The sequence below is a fragment of the Telopea speciosissima genome, chromosome 4 (assembly GCF_018873765.1).
Source record: "Telopea speciosissima isolate NSW1024214 ecotype Mountain lineage chromosome 4, Tspe_v1, whole genome shotgun sequence".
Lineage (NCBI taxonomy): Eukaryota > Viridiplantae > Streptophyta > Magnoliopsida > Proteales > Proteaceae > Telopea > Telopea speciosissima.
The window spans coordinates 31,492,254-31,515,190 of NC_057919.1; the positions used below are offsets into that span (position 1 = coordinate 31,492,254).

A 22,937-nucleotide genomic window follows, 5' to 3' on the forward strand; every position below is an offset into this window, starting at 1 on the left:
AAGAAGACGGGTGAAACTCAAAAAACACATTGTTGTCACGAGCAAAACGTTGAACAGAAACAAGGGATTTTTGCATATCGAGAACACAAAGTACATTAGAAAGACGAAAGGAACCATGAGCTGAAGGAAATGAAGAATGACTAGTATGAGTAATTGAGAGACCCTTACCATTCCCGATATGGAGTTGATCAGTACCTGAATACGCATCATAAGATGACAGGGCCTGCAAGTCCGGTGTAACGTGGTGGGTAGCACCAGTGTCAGGGTACCATATGGCATGGGATGGAGGGGACATGGAAGGGTACGATGGTGGGGAGGGGTGGGAGGTATTCGGCCAAGGCTGTTGGGGCTGATATGGGTAAGGCAGTGGTGGTGGGTAGTAGGTGTGATATGCTGATGGATGTGGGGCTGGGTGTTGTGGTTTAAAATAGCAATTTGTTGTATTATGTGTGTTGCGGTTGCAAAAAGTGCACCACAACCTGCCCTGCTGATTGGAACGATAGCCACGGCCACGACCACCGCGACCACCACGCCCACTTCTCCCTCCCCTAGAAGCACCACGGTCTGATGGGCCCAGCTGGGCTGATTTGGTGAAGATGTATCACGGGTGGCAATGTTTGCTGTGGGAGTCGTTGAGCTGCTGCTAGCATCAACGATGGATAATTTTTTCAAAGAGGACCGATGCAAGAACTCATGTGTCACGAGCTGTGAGTGTAAATCATCATATGAAACAGGCATGAGGCGCCCCGCTAATGTAGGAATAATATCTCGAAGATCTGATCTCAAGGATCGGAAAATATGGATGTTAAAATCGGTGGCGGAAATTGGTGCTCCGGCAGCGGCAAGATCATCGGCGATTGCTTTAGCACGTCGCAAAAATGAGGCAACAGATTCATCAGGTTGGTGCACAAGATCTTGCAGAGCAATGTGCAAGGAGAGAATGCGTGTAGCGGAAGCAGATGCATAGGCCGTTGTCAGGGTGTCCCATATTTCCCTGCTCGTGGTTTTCCCAATTATGAGAGGAAAAACCTCCTCTGTTAGAGAAGAGAGAAGAAGATTGCGTAGCACGGCATCTTGTTGACGCCACGTAGCTGCTGTTCATGGATCCGTTGGGCAGGGATTAGTACCATCGAGGAACACAAAAAGGTTCTGACCTTGAAGGAAAGCTTCAATCTGGGTACGCCAGTAGATGAAGTTTTTGGGTGAGAGTTTAATTGATATATAATGGTGGGCGTTGGGAACCGCTGGAGACAGGTTTTGGGGAAGGCTGATGATCGGATCAGTGAGCACAGATGGGTTATGTAATACTGGGAGGGGAGAAGAAACTGTGGAGTTGATGGAGGCAGCAGCATGTAGCAGATCTGTGGATGTTGAAGAGACTGGCGTAGACGTGATTGGGTCCCCCATGGTGGATTGTCTAAGCAAGTGAAAGAGAAGATCTGAAAAAAAAAAAGGAACTCGTTTGAGTTTTTAAGATGGCTCTGATACCATGATAGCTTGAGAGAATAACTGTAATATTATATTGATATTCACTAAGATTACAAGAGTTTACAGTGTGTTATTCATACACGATCAACTGAGAAGGATACAGCTGTTGTCTTGCTATACAAAGGTACATACAATAATAGGAAGATTCTGCTGGTTATACAGTTGCTGTAATTGTGCTCTCCATCAAAGGAAGATCCTAGGAAGGAAAATACTCAAGGCTGGACCGAATATAGCTTGCCATCTGTGGCTTTGCTATATTCGGCTGATATTCAAGTACTCTCTCTCTTTCTCTCTCTGTCTCTCTCTCGATCTCTCCAAACATATTACGTCTCTCAAGTACTACCTCTTTGACGGCTTGTATCCTTCCTCAATCGAGAGTCCGTCAGATCCATGTCATAGGAATAGCTGCTATATATTTGTTATTCTTTTGACCATTGTTGTCTCCATTGATCCAACTAGTGGCTTCACAACCAAAGCCAAATAACCATCTCAATCCATTTCTAGGATGCTCAACTCCTGAATTACTATTCAGTGAGTAGAAGCCACCCCCACCACTAGCATCACTTCAACCACCACCGCTTTCCAAAGAAGTTTTTGTATGATAGACATCTTATATTCATTTTCACGAATATACATAGAATTGATCATTGGTAGGATTGCTGACTACCGAAAGCAAGCCTTATTAAGAAACTCTTCTGACTTTTTCATCTTTTTTATATTGGCAATCTGAAGGAGACGGCAGGATATAAGTTGGTTAGTATATAAAAGGCTGAGGCCTTCTATTTGATATGATACAATGGCACATTGTAAGGGACCAGGCAAGTTGGCATATGTTCAAGTCTCCCCAGCTTTAAAAACTTAATATAGGCTCAATGATTCTCTGGTTCATTGATAGTCAGAAATGTTTGACCATCAGATGGTTCAATGGCTTTTTTTTTTTTTTTTTTTTTGATAAACAGATGGTTCATTGACGAATTCATGACTTTTCAAGGAAAGTCCAGTCAAGGCACTGATTCAGAGCTTTCACATAAACAGGCCGATGGCTTAATAGGTTTACCGTTGGGTCCATCACTCCTTTAAAACATTGCATACCCAATTTAAGTTCCACAAGAATTTGATCTTTTATTATTAGGATTTTCCTTTGGAAAAAAGATTCCCATAACATGAGTTCAAAAAACGAAACTACACTCCCTTTCACATTTCATTGTTCATTTAGAACAATGAAATGTCTAAAATAACCCTTCTATTGAAAGTTTTGAAAGGGCGAAACCCTCAGTCTTCACATAAAAAAAGGGCATCGGAAGGAATCCATAAATAGAATGATGCTGCTGTAAATTTTCTTGAACCTTCTGTGTGTTGTCAGTTTGTTTGGATGCAGTAAAAACTGGATATTTTTTTTTGGTAAAGGGTAGAAACTGGATATTAAGAATGAATGAAATGGAAAAGGAAAATGACTCCCATGAATATCTCAATCTACCCATTGTTTGATATGCTTCTTAAGTCGACAAAAATGCTCCTATATAATACACAATATTATTCTCTCATTCTCAACCTCTCTCTCTCTCTCTCTCTCACTCTCATGTATTTCTCCTATCGAGTCGAAATCGTAAGAATAAAAGTGCTCTAATATTATTTAAATAAATTTTTCGGGAGCAATCAAGTGTCAAAATCTCCCCCCCCCCCCATTGTTTACTTTTAGGGGTTCTTAGATCGGAAATTTGTTATTTCAGATACTACAACAAATTTGGTTTTTTGTGGTAGAAGTTTTATCGCCAAAAAATAATTTTTATCATTTTTTTTTTGATGAAATAATAATTTTTATCGTTAATACTCTATTTACGAAGGTAAGTTTCCATTGTAAGAGCCACTCTTCAGTTACTCAAACCATATTGGTAGGTTAGCCCCCAAAATAACCCATATTAGGTATGTAGATTTTTCTTTTCTTTCCAATATATTTTTTTCCTAAATATAGATAGAAGACATCGTTTTGCCAGTAGCATCCTTCTTGGGTAGTATGGCATATTAGGTTATCATACTATATTTTAAGCACCATTGAATTGAGCATATGGATGTTTATCACTATTTATTCAAAACCTAAAAGAAACGGTTATTTAATTGAAATGCATTTTATCTGCAAGGTCTTACATTAATGAATGCACTTTTGGATTTTCTATGTCGACTGGGTTTCTCTAGGATTTTAAATAAGGATGAACAAAAAAAATGAGGACAATCTCTTTGGAATTTCCAACTCTTGGGTTTTGGAGCTCCATTGTCCTTCAATTTCCCAATTTAATATTTGGTTGAAAATATTACATAAGTTCTTTCATGTAAAGTAAAATATTTTATGAAATAATGTTGTTGTATGACATCTACATGAGCATTAGGGTTAAGGGATGGGATAAAGGTCCTTTTGATAATCTGTTTTGATTTATTAATGCTTTAATTCTAAACCTTGAAAACAAACCTTTGAATAGAAAATGTGATATATAAATATATATATATATATAAGTATGAAATAAAACTAGTTAGAGTATTAATCAAAAAATTTTACTTCACTACCCACTCTTTTCCTTTTCCCTTTCATTGCACCCCCTTTGTAGGTTCTCTTGTTGTGATCTAACTAATTGCACTTGCTACATCTTACTGATGATGATCTTCTTTTGAAGTCTGGAGGGGCTCCTTCACCAACAGATCCTCTTCTATTTTTATTGGGCCAGCCAGGTCTCCTTCTCATAGGGGGCTGCACCACACCATATCTACTACTCTCAGATAATCCTGTTATATCTAGTTGTGCATGGATCATCTCTCCGTATGCTAGTTGATATCTTTGCACATAGTAGTATGGATCACAGTAGTCTTCAATGTTCTGTCTTTTAATAGCAATAGCATGGGCTGCATGCTTACAAGGCAGCCTAGTTGCTTCCCAGATTTTACAGGTAAAGTTCTATCATCCAAGTTCTCCACAACTACTTGATTTCCATCATTGATTTCAAACTCATACAGACCTACTGCATATGCAGTGCAACCCCTTGCTGACCTTTCAATAGAATCCAATCTCTTCTTAATAGTTGGTGTAACTATACCCATGAAACTGCAAGCATTAGCATACCTCTGTTGAAACCTTGTCATCAACTGCACCCTAAGTTGGTCAATCAAATTCACTATTGGCTTGTCTCTATAAGGTGCGATCCACTGGTTGAATGACTCGGTCATGTTGTTAGTCATATGGTCAGTCTTGGCACCATGATCAAAGGCATGTCTTGACCAGTAGGAGGGTTTCTCATCAATCAGTCATGAACTTGTGTGTATCTTTCATCTCCCCCATAGCTTTCTGGAAGTCAACAGCAGTGGATGCTTTGGCAGCAGCCCAAAATATAGTCAACATTGCTCCAGGATAAACACCCCTAAAGTTGTTATATAAATGCCTACAACAATGTCTCTGATTACATCGAGGGAATTGTTGTTGAATTGTATCAATTAGACCCTGTAAATGATTGACAAATCATATATGTTAAGTTATGCATATAAATGTAAGAAAATATCTAACAACTATTAACCTAAATAATAATTACTAACCTTCTGTTTGTTAAATATAAAGGTCAAGTGGGGTCTGCCTCTGATTGTAGAGCAATGTTTAAGCAGTCATGGAACCACATCCAACTGTCTTTTCTCTCAGCCTCTATTACCCTAAAAGCAACTGAAAATAATCCATTATTTCCATCTAATGATATTACTGCCAAAAAAACACCTCCATACTTTCCCTTAAGGTGGCAACCATCTAGTCCCAAAAATGGTTTGCATCCTTGTACAAAACCTTTTATACATGCTTTAAAACATACAAATACCCTCTTAAACACATGATTTTGATTCATATCTTGTCTCTCCACCATTTGAATCTTGATTACTACTCCTGGGTTATACTGATCAATCAATTCAAGATAAGCTTGCAACTGTGCAAATGATTGAGAATGGTTGCCTTCAATCTCTTCTTTGGCATTCATTCTTGTCCTATACAACTATTGCTTGCTTAGTTGCAATCCATACTATACCTTCATCATTGCTTCCATGCTTTTAATGGTCATTGCAGGATCTGTCCTGATGTGGGGACCAAGTTTACCTGCTATCTATTTGGAGTTAGCTGCTGCCATTTTTGTCTTTCTTCCACTACAAGTATGTTTGTCTGCGTATAATTTTACAATGAAAGACTTGCCATCAACTGCAGGAGAAGCATGTATCCTCCAAGGGCAACCATTATTTACACAAATCATAGTTACTCTAGTCCTCTCATTTTTGAGCCTATGAAGTTCAAACCCCTCTTGAATTGCAGAATTCTTCAAGTGAGTTCTATATTGTTCCACACAATCAAAAGTCATCCCTTCAGCCAACTCCAATATTCCTAGCATTCAACCCATTTTTTTTTTTGGAAAATTGTGAATGGTACTCTTTAGAATCATAATTTGAAATACCATCACTATCTGAATCATCTTCATCTTTATCTTTCTCAGGAACATAATCTGATTCATCATCCCCTTCCTAACCAACTTTCTTTGTATCCACATCACTTACTACTTCTTCAGATTCATTGTCATCATCATGTGAAGAATTTGAAGTTCCACCACTTTCTTTATCCTGCTCATCCTCACAAAGTTGCCATTTATCATCATCACTTGATTCATTCAACTCCATAGGTTCATACACATTAGATCTTGCAAAATTGGAAGGCATCCTATTTGTTACACCAAGGCTTATAGCACCACCCCTTTTGACAGTCTTTTTTGGCATTTTACTATTACTAGGAGCAGTAACACTTTGCTGTCTCAGCATTGTAGACTCACCAACTACATATCTTTGCCTTCTTACATTAGTGGCTCTACCAATCACCTCATGTTCAAACCCATTAATCTTATAAGATTGGCCTCTTTGGTCAGTCTCACTCTCTTACACATTGAAGACATGCAGTCTAATGACTTTGTCATTATCATAGTTGTCAAACAACTGCATCACAGATTGATCATCCCACGTCTCTATATCCTCATTCCCACCAGGTAGTGTAGCTTTGCATTTGAAAGTCAAAGTCCTACCATCTGGTATATGACCTAGGACTGTGCTATAGATGTCATGCACCAAATTGATAGATCCATACCTATCTCTGTCAATTACCTTATATGAAACATTTCCATCATAATAGTAATAACCTATGAATAAATCCATCCTACAAGCATTAGAAAAATAGGCACACCTTATGATTAAAACACTCCACAAATAAGGGGGTGTGTGTGTGTGTGTGTGTGTGCTAGGTGCAACAAGGGCAATGGTGTGGGGTGTGTGTGTGGTAGGTGCAATAGGGGCAATGGAGTTGGGTGTGGGGTGTGTGTGTGGTAGGTGCAGCTAGGGCAAAAGGGGGGGGGGTGTCTATGATAGGGACAATAAGGGGCAATGAGGTGGTGTGTGTGTGTGTGTGTGGTAGGTGCAGCAGGGGCAATGGGGTTGGGTGTGTGTGATGGGGTGTGTGTGTATGTGGTAGGTGCAGCAGGGGCAATGGGGTTATGTGTGTGGGGGGGTCTATGTGTGCTAGGTGCAGCAGGGGCAAAAGGGGGTGGGGTGCTTGTGCTAGGGGTAGTAAGGGTCAATGGGGGGTGGGGTGTGTGTGTGTGGTAGGTGCAGCAGGGGCAATGGGGTGGGGTATGGGGTGTGTGTGTGCTAGGTGCAGCAAGGGCAGAAGGGAGTGGGGTGCCTGTGCAAGGGGTAGTAAGGGGCAATGGGGTGGGGTGTGTGTGTGGTAGGTCCAGCAGGGGCAATGGGGTTGGGTATGGGGTGTGTGTATGGTAGGTTCAGCAAGGGCAGAAGGGGGGTGTGGGGTGTGTCTGTGATAAGGGGCAATGGGGCGGGGTATGGGGGGTGTGTGTGTGCTAGGTGAAGCAGTGGCAATGGGGTGGAGTGTGTGTGGTGGGGTGCCTATGCTAGTAGCAGTAAGGGGCAATGGGGTGGGGTGTGTGTGTGTGTGTGTGTGCTAGGTGCAGTAGGGGCAATGGGGTTGGGTGTGGGGTGGGTGTGTACTAGGTGCAACAGGGGCAGAAGGGGGGGTGTGTGGGGTATGTCTGTGCTAGGGGGTAGAAAGGGGCAATGGGGTGGGGTACGTGTGGGTGGGTGTGTACTAGGGCTCGGGGTGTATGTGTATGTGTGTGTGTGTGTGTATGTGTGTTAGGTGCATCAGGGGTAAGCTAGCACCCTAATCTGTGTGTGTATGTGTCTACAAGTCCGTGAGTGGTGTGTGAGTGTTCTCTAGGGTACATCAAGGGGATGATCATGGTTTATTAATGTCAATACAGATCATGCATTTACAGGCTCCAAAAAATATCAATTCTACAAATGAAGATGAGGGCAAAAAAAAAAAAAAAAAAAAAAACGATTTTGAAACCCAACAATTTGATTTTAAGGACCCTGGTTTTGTGAGAACTTACATTTGGGGGTACTCGCCAGAGTGAGGTTGTTTCTTCAAGGTTCTTTGGTTGTTAGTATGTGTGCAAAGACGTGGAGCAGAGTTGCAGGTGAATTGTAGGTTGGAGAGGTAAGTGTGGCCAGCTGCAGAAGGTGATGCTACAACAGATGAGATGGAAGTTCGACTAAGGAAGAAGAAGCTAGGTTTAGTTCTTGCAATGGGAAGGGGAAAATTGTCTTTACAATATTACTAACATGCTGACATCACTAATTAACTGTTACAAGGCTATTTCCATTAGTTTTTGGGCCCAAATTGACATTTTGGCCCTTAGTGGGGTGGCATTAATATAACGGTCCATCGGAGGGGGTGTTACTAAAAATTTCCCTTCATATAATTATGCCTTTCTCCCTAATAAGTTGTTCGTGCATGTAAGAGTCCCAACTACGTTAGCATAGGAAACCTGAGACATCTACTCCACCTCATCATGTGTTGTAGGGCATTGCTTTTCAGATAACTTGAAGTGTCCAGCTAACAGAGTGCTAACCGGTTTAACCTTTTCCATGTTGAAACACTCCAACATTTTCAACATACCTCTTTTGAGTTACCCAGAGTTTACCTACACTTCCATCTCAAAGGATTTTCATGCCAAGGATTTTTTTCGCAGCACCAAAATCTTTCATATCAAATTCAGCACTCAACAAAGACTTTAGAGGGATAACTTCATGTTTATTCTTGGCAGCAATGAGCATGTCATCAACATTAAGCATCAAAAGAATAATAGAATTATCACATGACACTTTATAATACACACAACAATCATTCTTACTTCTTGTGTAGACAATCTGCACCATGTAGGAGTTAAACCGCTTGTACCACTGCCTTGGAATTGCTTAAGACCATAAAGCGACCTCTTAAGCAGATAAATTTTATATTCTTTTCTATGTTCTGCTCCATGTAAATCTATTTCTCCAAGTTCCCATGAAGAAATGTTGTCTTTACATCAAGCTATTCAAGCTCAAAATCAAACATAGCTACCAAAGAAAATAGTACCTAAATAGAAGTATGTTTCACCACCAGAGTGAATATTTCATTATAATCCACCCCCTCTTTTTGTGCATAGCCCTTGGCTACAAGTCTGGCCTTAAACCTTTCACGCAATTTCTCTGACTCTGCCTCTTTCTTACGAAAGACCCATTTACACCCAATGATTTTTCTTCCCTTAGGTTTTTCAATAATCTCCCAAGTATTGTTCTTATATAGAGACTCTATTTCCTCCATCATATCTGTCATCCATTTATCACTATGCTCATCATTTATAGCATCCTGATAGGAAGATAAATCACATGTACCTATAGTGAGGGCATAAGCAACCATGTCCTCAAACCTTTAACTCACTGAGAGGGTTAGAAGGAACTCCTTAGTTGTATATATAGGTTTTAAGGCACAAAGAAACTCTACTGTACAAATCCTAGACAGCATATGTTCAAGCTATGGGACGGGGGACAGAAAGAGATTTCACAAGCTTCAACGGTATGAAAGAGGTTCAGTGTAATTTGACAGTAATGATGGTGCCAAGATAGTATGGAAGGATACTATCAGCCTCAACAATGAGAAGGTGCCAGCCCATGATGTTCTGCATGTAGAAGGCCTCAAATATTACTTGTTTAGTATTGGACAAATATGTGACATGGGCCATGAAGTGGTTTTAATAACCAAGGCTATGAGATAAGAAGAACAAAAATTAGCAAGTTGATGGCTACTAGACAGAGGACCTCAGAAAATATGTACACCCTGACAAAGGCAGTGAATGACTCATGCATGGTGAGTCAAGAAGAAAAAGACACATGGTTGTGGTACCAGAGACTTGAGCATAGAGGGTTAAAAAACCTAGCCAAAATTTCCTGCAAGAAGACTATGAGGAACATTACTATGTTGAAGAAACCCTCCAACAACATATGTGCCTCGAGTCAAAAAGGTAAGCAGACAAGGATATCTTTTAAGTCCAAAGAGTATCACACTAGTCAACCTTCGGAACTTGTGCACATGGATTTGTGTGACATATGAAGACAACAAGTGTAATTGGGGAGAGATACTTTATCTTGTTCATTTATGAATACTCAAGAATGGCATGGGTGATGTTCATTAAACACAAGTCAGATGCTCTTGACAAGTTCAAAGTTTTCAAAAAGCAAGTTGAAAACCAAACAACAAGTTGAAAACTAAACAAGAAAGAAGATCAAGTATCTGAGATTTGACAGAGTTAGGGAGTACACTTGGGTGGACTTCAAGGAATATTGTTATGAAAATGGAATCAGAAGACAAACCTTAGCTACAAAGACACCTCAGCAGAATGGTGTTGTGGAGAGGAAGAACATGACTATTTAACAGATGACTAGGACCATGTTGACAGAGAATGGCATGGGTAACAAGTTCTGGAGAGAAGCTACACTCAATGCAGCGTACATCCAAAATAGGTGTTTGTTAAACCCCATGAGAGTAAGGCCTACTATAAGCTTTGGTTTGGCAAGAGGGATACTGCAAGACATTGTAAGGTGTTTGGTAGCAAGTGTTACATCAAGAACACCAACCAAGAGTTGGGGAAGTTTAATGACACCTCTTAGGCTACTCCTCTACAAGCAACGCCCACAGAAGTTACAACAACAGGTTAGGCACTACGGTAGAAAGTGAAGATGTTGTAGTGAATGAGAAGAGAGAATTCCCCAGAACCTCATAGCTTGAATCTCTCATTCTTGAAGATCTCACCAATGGTAATGATAAAGGTGAGGATGAACAAAACAAGAGAGATGAGAAAACCCAAGACAAGACTGACTTAGAGGGGTCACAAATCAAGTAGATTGAGCAGACATCATCCAGACATGCAGATTGTTGGTGATCTCAGGACAGGGGTTTAGACTAGAAGGATGAAACCAACACATATTCAATTCTGTTATAGGTTGAGCCAAAATTAGTTGAAGAAATGAGCAGAGATGATGGTTGGATAAAAACCATAGGTGGGACTTGCTTAGATTGGGAGGAAACACACTTGGGAGTTAGTGTTGGAGTTAATAAGGGTATTTAGGGTACATGCCCATTATTTTGTAACTTGATGTAATGAGTTTTTTACCTTGTACCTCCCTTAGCACTCTTATATTAGCATGGGGTAAGGACATAATTTCTATTTCTAAGCTAAGTGAATAATATATGGAAGTATTGAGAATACTCTCCCAACACATTCCACCAAACTCTTATCCTCTTCTTTCTTTGTCTTCATCTTCTTCTCTTTCTTCTCTCATCTTCTTCCTTCTTCCTTGCTTACCTTCATCCTTTAAATTCCAACTTGGTATCAGAGCTCTACGGTTTAGAGTCGTATTCCTTTTCTTTCTTCTCTATTTCCTCTCTTTGGAATCATAGGGCACAAAGGATTCCAAAGAAGAGGTTACTATGTGAATCGATTGAAGAAGTATGAGTTAGGTCACCACCACCAACACTCTAGGGTTACTGCCAGTTTTTTGGAACTGATTCTCCCTCTCCCTCTCTCTCTCTCTCTCTCTTTCTCTCTCTCTCTCTCTCTCTCTCTCTCTCTCTCTCTTTGTCTCGACAGTTGTTGGAGCTGTGGGATGGCTCCTAAGAATTGCCTAAGGGTCTTCTAAATGTTCCATAAGGTCTCCATTGTTGAAAGGAGCTGTGGGAGCCCAACTCATACCCTTGTGGACTTTCAAGTATAATCCGCATCATTTTCTTCCTCTTTTTTGCATTTGGAATGCAATATATGATGTTCTTTAGTTGTAAAATGGTTGTGGAATGCCTCATATGGATCCTTGAGTTGTAATGAGATGATGTTACCCTTCACGGGGTTTGTTTGAGTGGATTTTCTTCGCATTTGGAGCCTATTACCCCTTTTTTTTTCTTTTTTTCTTTTTTGTATTTGTAGACCTTGAATTTTGTTACCCCCCGACAATGAAGACAATCAGGCATGAATCAATGAAGTTTCTCTATCTATAAGGGCTCGACCACCTAACCCATTTTATCCCGATAAGGTTCGGACAATTGTTGTTAAGTGCCAAATACTCAGTGATAACCAAGGGTGCAAAAGTAGTGATTGGAAAGTGGAAACAGTGCCCGTAATCATTAGAGACAATAATGACCAATGGACCAATTAGAGATTAGAGACAGTAAGTAGAGCAAAGAAAGTAATAGTAGAGCACACCAATTAAGCTTAATAATAATGACCAATGGACCAATTAGAGATTAGAGACAGTAAATAGAGCAAAGAAAGTAATAGTAGAGCACACCAATCAAGCTTTCTATTGATGCTAGGCAGCTCCTGCCTTCAAACTTACATCCATAGGTATTTATAAGAGCTTACACACCAAGGTTCCTTAGATCCGAACTTCACACACTTTGGAATCCACTCGCTTACAAAATTATTTCAAGATATTTTAAAAGCAAAAGTAGGTCAATACACACCACACATTTAAAAGTAAAAGCTAAGACAATACACATAGTGCTCCTTTTGATGCAATCAATCTGTGTCGTATCTTGATGACGAGGAATCTACAGGAGCAGAGAGGAGAAAGTGGTCCATCTCACACATAGTGCTCCTTTTGATGCAATCAATCTGTGTTGTATCCTGATGATGAGGAATCTACAGGAGCAAAGAGGAGAAAGTGGTCCACCTCATGCTGAGCATATGCTGTCATGATGCGATGTATCAGAGGGTGATGGAGGACTGCATGATTCACATCCCAGGCAGTGTAGGTATTATTGATGAGAATCTCTGGTATTGTGAAGGGGTCCACATGGTTTTCGGCGCACATGGTTCTCATAAATGCAAGCCATCTGTCACGGGATTCAGTATCACGGTCTCTGTGCTCCCAGATATTCACAGTGCTCATATTTAGAATAGAGAAGGTAGGGTCATAGGCAATAAGATGATGGCCCGAGTCTAAGATTAGCGGTTCAACCCTTTGTGGGTGAATGTGATCAACAGGCCTGTGAAAGAGGATGGTTATATAGAACTGATCTCTAGGGATGTCGGATAAGATGTTGATCCAATGAGGAATAGGGGCAAAAAGACGAAGGAGCCTGGCAAAGTGAGAGGGGACTGATGGGCGAATGAACTGATTGGATCTTGTGCGATAGATAGTGGTGGTTTGCCGAAGATAATGGAGGAGGGCATGAGTGGAGAAGCACATAGCAATTTTGTAGACGACAAGGAGATGCCAGAAAAATACTATGTATTCTTCACTGAAATTATGAAAATAGGTCATGGTGAAGAGGGTTAGGTAAGGATAATCTGGGTGACACGCATGCCAATCATAGAGTAGACCATTTCTAGATACAAGTACTGCTAACATATCCTGGAAGGTCTGGGTACTATATCCAACCATTGTGCAGCCTGAAATATCTGAGTAAATTTCAGGAGGGAGTGTGGAGAGGAGGAAAATAAGGTCATCAGGCTGCTGAGAAGGACCTAGATCAGAAGGGCCTGGATCTTGAGGTGGTTGTGATGGTCCTGGGTCTGTAGGCCAGAGGGGCATACAGAGGACTGGAATAGAGGAATGGATGGGCGTCTTGGACCGAGATAAGAAATTTGCCAAGACATTATCTCTGCCTTTGATATGCTTGACCTGGAAAGACCATTATGAAAACCATCGTGTTGAGGTTCTAGAAGAACTTTCTGTTTGAACTGGAGCGTTCGAGGGAAAGATGACATATCCATTTCCACTGTAAAAGTATGACCAATGAGATAGAACTGGAATTTCTCAATACCACGCCATACTGCCAATATTTCTTTGAAGGTGGAATGATAATGTTGTTCTGAAGGCTTGAATTGAGCACTTCTGTATCCACAAAATTTTCTTTGGCCATTAATTTCTTCAAGGAGTACTGCCGCTCATTGTTCATCACTTGCATCAGTCTGAAGAATGCGCTTGTCATTTGTAGGGATATGGAGAGAGGGAAGCTATGCTGTGATTTGCTTGAGAGCTTGAATGGCCTCAGTGTGTTCTTCTGACCACAAAGGAGGATTCTTCTTGAGAAGTTTGTATAGAGGTCCAGTGTATGAGGTCTGGTGAGGAATGAATTCTGCCATATAATTCACAATGCCCAAAAACTACTGGAGCTGAGTTATTGTAAGAGGGCCATCTGTGAATTGTAAGAGGGATTTGCCAATATGAGGTTGAAGCTGGTACTGTACTCTGTGAATTGTGACACCAAGGAAATCAACAGTGTCTGTTCTAATAACCATCTTTTTTGGTGAAAGCATGATCCCATATTGGGCAGTGAGATTATAGAACTGGGAAAGAAGCTTGCAATGATCTTTTGCAGTTTTCGAGAAGAGAAGAATATCATCAATATAGATGAGAGCATGCTTCTAAAGGGGTGCATAAATCTTCATCATGGCTTTCTGGAACAAAGAGGGAGCCACTTTAAGCCCAAATGGCATAACAGTCCACTGAAAGTGAGAATCTGGAATACAAAATCTTGTCTTCGGTCTATCTTCAGGATGGATGCCAAGCTGCTAGAATCCTGCTATGAGATCGAATTTGCTGAAAATGGTGGCTGCTGAAAGCTGCAACATCAGGGCTGGCCTTGTTGGCAAAGGAAACTTATCATCTGCCAAGAAGGCATTAAGAGGCTAATAATTGATCACAAGCCTAAGTTTGCCATAAGTTTGTTCTGCTCATTTATTGACATAGAATGCTTCACATGCCGGGGGGAGGAAGTGGGCTCAATCAGGCCTTGCGTTTGTAGAAGGGAAACTTCTTCTTGGGCCAGAGCTAAGTGTTCTAGATTCATGCCTGAGTAACTGGCTTTAGTGGGATTGGCATCTTCATTCTTCTTAAATGGCAACCTGATGAAAAATTGGGAATTCTTCCAGCGAGGGTGATCACACTTGGTAAGGAACTCAGTGTGAGAGTCTGCACAGCAATGGGAGATGATTTGCTGCTTAATATCTTCTAAAGGAGTGATAGGGAAGAGATTGGGGGTCATTATCCAAGGGAGGAACTGCTTCTTGAAGGTTAGGCCATGGGAACTCCATTGTAGATTAGGAAACTTGGTAAGAAGGTCAAAACCAATGAGAGCATCTCGATCTGGAAGGGAAGAGCCTAAAACCCTATGGCTGACAACCAAAGTAGGAAATATTTTGAATTTGATAGGTTCCTTGGAAATTAGGTCAACCAAAAAGGTGTTTCCGTCTGCGGCAGTAAAATACTGCTTGTGAGATTTCCAACAAGACAGGGGTAAGACATGAGGGGCTCAGACTGTCATGGTTGCTCCTGTGTCGAAGTAACCAATAACTTTGACTGGGCAGTCCCACGCAGAAGCGAAGATCTAGAGGGGTGCGAGAGGAAGGGTAAGCTTTTGGGTAGAAGGACACAAAGGGATTGGGGGTTGGTATATGGGGGGTTCAAATCCGTCGGACTCGGAATCTGATTCAAAATCTGAGCTGAAATCTTTTATGGCAAAGAGGAGATCTGCCGAGAATTCGTCATCTATGGAATACAAGGATTCTATATCAGCATCTGGATCATCTGTGGTGTCATGCTGGGTCAGCATATGCATGAGTTTAGCCTTCTTTTGCTTATCAGGGCAATTTTTTGCAAAATGTCCTTTTTTACCACAAGCAAAGCAACGATCAGAAGTTTTTCCTCAAAACTTCTTTCTCTTGAAATATCTATAGCGTTTGCCTTTACCTTGCTTCTTGGAGGAACGAAAATGCTTATGCTTGTAGGAGTTATGCTTGGGGGGATGAGAGAAATGAGTCTTCTTTTTGGTTGGGCAATGACAAGCTTGATCTTTGCATTTGATCTTGAGATAAGTAGAATCACATGTATCTCTCAATTTTTCTGTGGTCTTTTCCCAAGTCTTAAAGAATTGCTGCTGGTTGCATAATCTCTGGAGGGTAGTCTGGATTTCCTGGTACAATCGACCAAGAGTGACTTGCTGGAGTTGGAGACCTTGGGTATGCAAATGTTTAATAGCATCGTTTCCCAGTGGTTCTGGGAAAGAATTGAGAAAGACTTGCTTCATATTGACATCATCCATGCCTCCTAGGATGTAAAATTTGTCCATCATCCTAGTGAAGTGTTTTCGAGATCAGAACGTTGGAAAGAGCAACACTTCATTTGGAAGTATTCTTCACGGGCTTTGACCCTATTGTTTTCAAGGGGACCAATGAATTCATTGTAGAGCTGTAGGAAAAATTCATCAATACTGAGCTGAACCCATTGCATTTGTTGATAAGGTCCTAGAGACATGTACCATTCTGTTAATGTGCCATGGGTTCTGGCAAGGAACTTGGTAATAGCAGCTCGAGGGGTCATTCCTTCTTGAAGTAATTGTTTTTGAGGGGTCAAAATTCAAATATTTTTTGACCTAATCTTGGACCAAATCTTATACCAATGGATAGTGCTCAGAAAGACGATTCCGACGTTATATTACATGTCAAAATCTGATAATCAGGCAATAAATGGCTTAAAAAAGGGTCAAAACTGGCATTTCTACGCCAAACCAAAGGATTCGAATCCACGTGGCAGCCCACGGATTAGCTTGAGCTTACACGGATCTGTGTAAGCTCCAAGGATCCATGTAAGCCATAGGCGGTTCTTACAAGGATCCGTGTAAGATACATGGATCCATGTAAAGCATAGGCGGTTCTTACAAGGATCCGTGGAACCCAAGGGTGGTTCCTTGGATCCGTGTAAGCTTTGGATAAGTTTTACGTAACCAAAAAAATAATAAAAGAATAAAAGAAATAACAAAAAATAAAAAAAATATCCGAAAATCTAAACCTATAAATACCCCCTCTCCTTAAAAAAGGCTGAGAATTTCTCTTCTTTGAGAATTCAAAAATTCTCTCTCCTGGTCCATTAGCAGGAGTTCTTAGAGAATTTTGACTTTCCAAAACTTTTCTTCTGATTTGAATTTTGAAAGCCTCGATGCCCCATTACTTTGCAGGAAGTCCCTCGAAGTCCCTAGCCTGCAGTTAATGGGGATGTTTCCAAGCCCTACGAGGTGTAGCCATTTAAGTGAGAGAGAAGAAGTCTTTTCCCCTCCACCTGAGCCGAGGTTCTATTCGATCTTCGACGAAGTTCTGCTGGCGAGCTGAGGTTCTGCCTGCATTTCATCGGTGAACCCTAATATAGAGCAGGAGCACTGTCAAAATTTCTGTACGAAAGCCAAATCCAGGTATTTGCACCTTTTTGTTCCATTCCAACTCTAGCATGGGTAGAATGGTAAGTTACGGGTTATGGCATACACTTATGGATATTTTATGCCATCCCTTTGCATATGTTATGCTCATTGTGCATCATAAAATCAGATAAAATATCATCTCAGCCTTTCAGCGGCATTCTAGTAATTATCCAAAAGATCCCAAAATGGCCACCCACTATCACTAAATTGGCGTATTTAGTCATTTTAGGAGATTTGCCATCGGGCGTTTAATTGCTTTTCGGAGTTTTAGTGATGTGTGCGTACGTTATTCATTAATGATCTGATTGATGATCAAAAGGTTCTTTTACCCCCATCAATCATTACCGCTTTCTGAAGTTTTAGTCATGTGTGCGTGTGTTGTTTACTAATGATCTGACTGTTGATCGAGAGGTTCTTTTACCCTCCATCGCTCATTATTGTTCCTAAAGTAAATGACTTTGGCATCTAACAAAATCTTACTGTTTTATACTGGTCCTCATTATTATTCCTAAAGTAAATGACTCTGGCATCTGACAAAATCTTACTGTTTTATACCAGTTCTTCCAGAATTACTGCTTTCTAGAGAAAATGACTTTAGCATCTGACAAAATCTTACCGTTTTACACTGGTCCTTCCAGAATTACAGCTTTCTAGAGTAACTGACTCTGGCATCTACTAGTCCTTATAGAATCTTGGTTTTTCGGCCCTTATGCCATCATGTTTTCTAAAAAAACCTGTTGATCCTTGTAGCGTCATGGTGCTGGCTTTTTCTAAAAATGCGTTTGATCCCCTCATCAGGTTCGGAACGTTACTATATGCATATGGATGCACTTTAATCAAGTTTTTAATCAATGGTGACACAAAAAAAAAAGATTTTATTCGCACTTGTTGCACTTATGCCCTTCGGGGGCATTTTGGTAATTTATCAATTAAAGGCCCAAAATCCCATTCTAATAATACTATTCAGTATGTCAGGACATCTTAAGTTGATCAACATGACAACATCGTTTTGATATATACAACCCTCCATAGTGTCATTTTTTACACCCATTTACCATTATGCTCCTGGGGGCATTTTGGTTATTTTGCAACCAAAATTTGTTTAGGACTCAAAAAGGACTCCTAATAATTCCAACTCATGTTTTGACATTAATAAACATGTTTTCACACGTAAAGCATCATTTTCATGCATTTTCTACATTTCTGCCCTCTAGCCGCATTTTGGTAATTATTGCCAACTTGAGCTGAAATGCACTTTTGATATTTGGAATATCTCACATATGCTTTGTTAACATATTTAATCATGTTTAATGTCAATTGTGATGCTAAAATATGATTTTCCTGTAATTCCACCCTCCAGTGGCATTTTGATAATTATTTCCATTTTGAGCTGGAATGTACTTTAGATATTTGGAATATCTCACATATACTTTTTTAACATATTTAATCATGTTTAATGTTAAGTGGTGATGCAAAAATATGAATTTCCTGCAATTCTGCCCTCTAGTGCCATTTTGAGCTGGAATGCACTTTAGATATTTGGAATATCTCATATATGTTTGGTTAACATATTTAATCATGTTTAATATCAGTAGTGATGCTTAAATGTGATTTTCTGCAAGTCTACTCTCTAGGGGCATTTTGATAATATTTACCATTGTGAGCTGGAGTGCATTATTGGTATTTGGAATACCTCATACATTTGTTATTAATGCATTTAGCCATATTCGGATAAGTGGTGATGTTCAGACATGGCTTTATTCGCATTTTATGTCTTTATGCCCTTTAGGGGTATTTTGATAATTTCCATTATTTTATGCTGGTTTGCATATTTAATGTTTTATGATGCATGATCATGATATTTTGACAGTAGAATAACCTTGCATGTTGTTATATGAGGCCTTATTTAGAGAGAATTTGAACCCAAGCATCTAACATGAAGGACTGGCTCCTCCGGGCGAAGTGGGGTGCGTAAAACCTTCCCATCTCCATGACCTGACCTCTTACCCATTCTCTGGTCGGATCATATGGAATCAATCATAGCCCTATCCCCTAATTAACAAGGATTTGGACTACCATTTAGGGTTCTAGGCCCTTCACAACCTAGGTGGCGACTCCCTTCTATTATTATTATTTTAAATTATGCTTTCCCCGCACCCCCATCACTGGTTCATAAGAATAAACCACAACACCATCTTTTGGCATTCAATTCAAATCGTTAACGAACAAGGACATCAACACCGTGAGGCATCGTCATCGAGGTGTCAAACCCCAGCGAAAAGGGTGCACCCGGTCCACGGCACGCGTTGATCGGTACTCTATAGTGGCGACTCCATTGGGGAAAGTTTATAGTCAAGCTTTCAATACTAGATACTACTTTTGTTTTAAATTCAAATATTCTCTCACATACTGATTTGTTTGACAATATGATTGTTTGATAACCTTGTTTGTACCATTGTACTAACTGCATCATACATAGTACTCGGAGTAAAATCAAATGATGAGGGTACTCCCCGTTATGTCTCTACCTCTGGGAGGTGAGACACATCATAATAAGTGCTCTGGGATTGAATGATAGCCGCTTCCTGGACAAGAGTGTTCGAAGTGAAATCAGAGAACGAGGGTGTTCCTAGTGGACATTTTGAGATCAAATGATGCTCGCTTCTACACTACACTCATTGCACACACACACAATGCATGGAAAACACTCAGCTAGGTGTTTTAGTCATTGGACCCTATGTGTAGTCATGGGTAACGCGGATAAGTCACCCCCCTTGATATTTACTTTACGGGCTTAGAATCATAAGAGAGGATGGTCACTAGTGTGTTGTGGGGGGTACATTGGATACTAAAAAAAAGCACTAGTTTGATCATTCTAAGTCTGACTGATCTATTCCCCAGGTATATCAAAAGAACCATACACCCACAACTCACTGTCACGAGCAATAGGTATATCGATTCTGTCAAAGGTGACCTATTATGTCCTATCAGCCTACCTATTTGCATCCATCATGTAGGAAATTAGACTATACATGAATATGATTCACCATAAACTAACTTGGTAAATTGTTTGGGGGACTATGATTAGAATTTTTATTTGTAAATTCTAGTTACTATAGCATGCCTACAAAAGAGAAGCTCGATTTGTCCCGCGATAAAAGGCACTCTATAGTAGCAAAGGGTTAACCACTGGGATATTCTTGTCAGAGCCACTGAGTGTGCTCATTGGATCAATACTCTTGTGGACATACTTTACCTGATATAGTGTGCCTACAAAAGAGAAGCTCAGATTGTCCCTCGATGAAAAGGCATCCTATGTTAGTGTAAGGTTAACCGCGAGGTCGATCTTATCTGAAGTACTTTATTTGTTCTTCATTTGGCAACACAGGTTTGACCTAAGATTTACCAAACAATGAAGGATTTATGGTATGACTGTGTCAGTCACATCTTAATGGTGTAGGGGTACTAGTCCCACTCACATGGGAATATATTCTAGATTCAATACAGATTCTGATATTCCTTACTACATGACAGTGTAGTCCTACCATCGATTACCTGAGGAAGGTTAATTAAAGCCAAACAATGTGTTGGTACATGAACTAACCTGGTTTGTACATATTTATGTGGGAATGTTGTCCATAGTAGGTCAGATGATTTCTATGTCCTAAAATAGCTTCTTTTTGCTTATGTAAGGCACGATTCCATATCAAGAAAATTTCTTGCTACCCATGTGGATCTGTCTCAGCAATAGGCTAGCCCGATTCGGTCCCCACTCCCTCTATACACCAGAGATTTTTGAACCTCCCTTTTCTCTACTTAACTTGTGAGATAGAGTCCAACCGGTTCATTTCCAAACAAAGACACCATGGATTCATCCAGCAGTGATTTACCTAAAGTACAATTGGATCAGAAATTGAACCAATTACAAGTTGAGGTGGCATAAATAAGATAGCTCATGGAATAATTACTGCAAGTAGTGTAGGCCCATCACTTGCCCGAAGGTGTTAAACTACGGTCATTAACTTTATGAGCATTAGTCTGGCTGGCTTGACTTAAAATGGATCCAACACCCAGCTCTGGTTAGAAGAACACTTTTTGGTCGTACAAACTGCACAGTCTAGTAATGAAGCAGTACCAATACCTTACTCTCGTTTGAATAAGATCTCACCCGAAGGCGTTATACTATGGTCATTAACTTGATGAGCATTAGTCTTGCAGCTGGCTTGACTTAAAATGGATCCAGCACCTAGCTCTGGTTAGAAGAGTACTTTTTGGTTGTACAAACTGCACAATCTAGTAACGAAGCAGCACCAATACTTTACCTCGTGTGGACGAGATCTCGTCCAAAGGTGTTAAACTACGATCATTAACTTGATGAGCATTAGTCTGACTGGCTTGACTTAAAATGGATCCAACACTTAGCTCAGGTTAGAAGAGCTCTTTTTGGTGGTACAATGTTGCAAGGGCAATAAGTTTCCTTGGAATGAAAAAAAAAAGAAGAAAAATTCCATTTCCAAGGCCCAAGCTAGAGCAATCTCAAATTGAAGGTTAAAAAAACAGAAAAGGGAATTACATCAGTTGCCCCAAGATCTCACAAACAATTGGAGGCAATCACCAAATGGCTAGTAAGCCATAGAAAAAATTGCCAATCTTCTCAGTTAAGCCTTTGGGATAGAATTGTCAGATTTTTTCATCCAATCTTTTGAGGGCAGAATTGCTAAATTTCTCAGTTAAACCTCTGAAGGGCAAAATTGCCAAATTTCTAAGCAAACCTTTCAGAGAAGAATCACAAAATTCTTAGTTGAATTCTGGGGGTAGAAGTGTTAAGTCATGGTTGGACCCTAGGGGCACGTTTGAGCCTTTACTATCCATTGGAACATAGTCCTAAGCCCATTATAACCTAGTGAAGTCCTCCTAGGCGAAATGATAATGGTATTCTCATCAACAGCCTCAAGCTCACCTGGCTACGACGGAACTTAATTATCAAGACTTTGACATTAAGAGCCTCTAGTATTACTTTTCATTTTGTTTTTTTCCTAGTTAGAAAAATCATTACTGAAAACCATTTTTGATGAAAAAATAAAAAGTGTTTGGTGACTACTAAACATAATTGATTGCAGAATGAAAAATAGGTTAGGTGCAAATGATTTTTATAACAATTTTTTAAGAAAGAACCCAAACCCAAAGCCCATATGTAGTTTAAGTTGTGGGTGAAGAAGGCATCTCTTCACCCATCTTCCTCCCCAATCTGAAACCGTCTTTATATTTGTCGTTTTCTTTACCTGATTTCTTCTCCATCTTCTTCTTCTTAACAAAAGATCAAAAATTCAACATCAAACGCGTATCACTCCAATAACAACAGATTCAAAGCTACATACTTGACGACATTCTGAAGGTGGACCGAACTGAGATCGTTACCTTTTAGGGAAGCACTGTTATTGACTGGAATAGAAAAAATTCCAAGCGTGAGAAGCATCAAGAGAACGACAAACAACATGAGGAGAATAGCTAGGAGTGTTAATGGAATGATCTCTTATTCGGCATTCGAGAATGCCTTCCTTTCACCATGGTTGCATTCTTTTGCAGATCGATCGAATGTGTGAAACCCTTACCAATCGATCCAAAACAGGAAACCTAGATTTTGAAGAGGAAGACGAGTACGAGTTAGATCTGACTAATTTCAAGTTCAGAGTAATTAGACAGGTGGAGAGGTTTGTCTTTTAATGACGATAAAGAGAAACTTCAAATCGTTAGGGAAGAAGAAGAAGAGGAAGAGGGGGAGTGGGGTTAGCTTTCTAGTTAAAGAAGG

General features: G+C 40.2%; 1 long non-coding RNA gene across 1 annotated transcript; it reads right to left on the reverse strand.

Annotated features, from left to right (window-relative positions):
• Positions 1 to 8,593: 8,593 nt before the first annotated feature.
• Positions 8,594 to 22,499, reverse strand: LOC122660547. The gene is made up of 4 exons (XR_006332708.1): positions 22,489 to 22,499; positions 18,407 to 18,411; positions 11,244 to 11,250; positions 8,594 to 8,769 (listed from the first exon to the last, which is right to left on the reverse strand). It is a non-coding gene; the product is annotated as an uncharacterized LOC122660547 (long non-coding RNA).
• Between the last annotated feature and the right edge of the window lie 438 nt (positions 22,500 to 22,937).